We start from the raw sequence: 3,296 nt of genomic DNA, 5'->3' as shown, positions 1-3,296 counted from the left end.
ACACACACACACACACACACACACACACACACACACACACACACACACACACACACACACACACACACACACACACACACACCAGTAGCAGTAATCCACCAGTCTTAGTGTACCCCCTCAACCTCACACACACACATGCACGCACACTTTCACCAACTGTTCCCATGGAAACCTACACCGACAGAAAGCATGCGTCCCCTGCCTTGAGGCTCGAGTCAGCGAGGAGACTTCCCGCGAGGAGTCAGCCGGTTATTGATCTGTCAGCACACAGAGGCCAGATGACTGGCCGAGCGCATACTCACAGGCACAAACACACACACACACACACACACACACACACACACACACACACTGTTTCTCTCTACGCAAAAACAGATCCACTAAAACAGGTCCCAATAAACACTCATAAATAGGCAAACTGTGTAGCCTTTAAAAATCATCATTGCAACAGTTAAAATGTGTCATCCTTGATAAATGGTAAAATCACATCCCAGCAACAGATGTATCACTTTATTTCTAAGATGTAATTGTAGTTCAAGCATGGGATGTCAGCTTCTATGGCTGACACATGAAAGAGAAAAAAGAAGCAAAGCCTCAACAGGATAATAATTGTGTGTTGAGTAAGAAGACAGTGTGAGAATATTCAATATGCAAACAAACATTATAATGTTCTTCCCATGAAAAAATCACAGTTGAGCAATGAAATTAATAATTCCCAGAGGGATTGTGAAAATCCAATTCAAATCATTTCAGTGTCATTTATTGTGCGTGTCATACAGGAAATTGTATGAATGTTGTAGCGCTCCCCCAAGCTGAGCATTTTTTAAAATGCAGATGAAATCCTGTCCACCACGTCTTCTGGTTTAATGTGAAAGCAGAGCTATTTAAACTGCTTTCATGTGGTCTGGTCAGCAATACATAATTTTCATCAACTTAAGTATACCAGGAAACCAGTGTTATTCAGAAACAGGTTTTTTTTTGCTTCCTTTTCCATGTCATGTGTTCTATTAAAAGTCTTCATTTCAGATGCTGTCAGCAGGCCATAGAAGTTAGCAAAACATCTAGTGATTTCAAACATGTCAAAACAGTCAGATGAAGCTTTAAGGAAACAGCGTTATTTTCCTGTTTAAAGAACACTATTAGATATTTTGTTCACGTGTGCATAAACACGGCTATTAATGGATTGCAGACCAGACGGCAGCAGAGTGGATCAGCAGCAGGATCCAGCTGCTCCTGACCCACATTACCTAAGCTAAACAGATTTTCCCATTTAAATTAGGTCTACTCATTTCTGACTCTACGGCAAGTGGTATTACAGGCTGCACGCTGAATTATGAAATGAATTTTGCTCTGAAGTTAAAGACTACATTTTTTAAGTTCTGCCAATATAAAATACAAAATAACCTGCTGCTCCTCTACCTTCTGTCCCAGGGCAGCCCTCATCCTGCGTATGTCATGTACAGTAGATACAGAGAAATGACAGAAAACGCTGCAACCAACAGCCACAGATGTGAATTTCAATGCTGCAGTACATTGAGGCTTACATTTTGCAGGTGGGAGTCTTCCGTATTGCACAAACGTAAAAAAATAACACTTTACCATTCTATATTTTTACCAGACTTGTTGGACCAATATAAATTAAATGATTATTGATTCTTCTTGATGCAAAGGCAAATTAGCATTTTGATGGCTTGGCTTGTTTTTAAATACATTTTCCAAGTTTCACTAACAATTAGGAAGGCAGCAACTAGCTGTGATAGTTTGACCAGAACTGACCATAGTCTGAAATGTATATAATAAAAATTATTGTAATTATAATTATTTTTATTATCATTATTATAAAACATACAGTATTATCGTATTATAGTATATCATTTGTCAGTCTGTTCTAAAATAACGAATAAATGAAACTTATCACCTTATGAACAGCACGCGATTAAAGAAGCTGCACACAAGTTCAAAAAAGGCGCGATGATTTTCACTGGATGTATTTGCCATTTCACACATGAAAGTGACCATGGCCACTGCTGAGTGGTGCAGGCCTGCTATTTTCTGACCCAGGTTTTCTTCATCAGGCTCTGTGCGCACTCCCATAAGAAGGGGCGCTTGAGAAGTCATTCGACTCTTCTTAAAATGGACTGATCACGTGCCTCCTGCTTCAGTCAAGAGGAGCAGGTCATTATGATGAAGAGCTATGAAGAATATAAAAAATAAATAAAGCAACACCGTTGCTGCAAATAAGGCTAAAGAGGAATGCTGGCAGAAAATTATTAATTGACTCAATGCACTCTCAATGCCTCTCATTTATTTCTAACATTGCAGCTGCGCATTGCTGCTAAACTTTTTAGACTTGATATTTAAATATTCTACTCAAGAATTGTGTTTAAGTCTGAAACTGTATGGAGGTTTTATTGGAGCAAATGGAAAAAATGCTTAAGGAGTTGCAGATTTTTTCTCTCTCACACAAACACAACAGTTAGACCTTCTCAAATTCTCCATTGCAGATGCACAAATCCTATTCTACAAATCACAAATTATGAAGCTCATCCACGTTTTCACACATTTTTGCTCCAGTTGCTGCAGTAAATATGGTGCAAAAAACCAAGGGCGTCAAAGTGGTGGGGAAAATGGGACTGATTGCCCAGGTCCCCAATGGGGGGGTGAAATCCTGAAAAGAAACGTTTGTTTTTGTTTGCAATGTTTTATTTCCAAGCAAGTAGTTTTATAACTAAGTTAAAATTGGCTGAATAAATCGGTTAAGAAACTGAACTTTACCACCCCCCCCAAAAATGAAAAATAGCGGAGGCTCTGAGGCTCCATTTTGGAGGGAAAGACGCAACATTTATTAGACTGCTGATGCTGGAGCCTCACCAGCCCTACCTTGTAACAGTCATGTCTGTCCCCAAGAAAGGAAAATCAAGGTTTAAAAAGATAAGTGAAGGAAAACAGCTGCCTTTTGAAAGGTGAGCACAATCACAACTAGCAGTTAAAAAATGATTAAAGCTGATATCAGCAGTTTGGAATGAAGTCAGGGATCTTGCTTGATGCATATTTACATTGTAGGCTAGAACATAAATAATTATCCATCCTTTGTCAACCGCTTATTTTGTGTACAGGGTCGCGGGGGGGCTGGAGCCAATCCCAGCTGACATTGGGCGAAAGGTGGGGAACACCCTGAACAGGTCGCCAGTCCATCGCAGGGTACATAAATAATTATCAGCATCAAAATTAAACTTTCTAATGTTTTAATTATTTTGCTTTCAGACCTCCATGCCTTTGAAACCATTAACTTGCAT

The sequence above is a fragment of the Micropterus dolomieu genome, linkage group LG08 (assembly GCF_021292245.1).
Source record: "Micropterus dolomieu isolate WLL.071019.BEF.003 ecotype Adirondacks linkage group LG08, ASM2129224v1, whole genome shotgun sequence".
Taxonomy (NCBI): Eukaryota; Metazoa; Chordata; class Actinopteri; order Centrarchiformes; family Centrarchidae; genus Micropterus; species Micropterus dolomieu.
The sequence above is the reverse complement of the archived record's forward strand: the minus strand, read 5'-3'. Positions refer to the sequence as shown.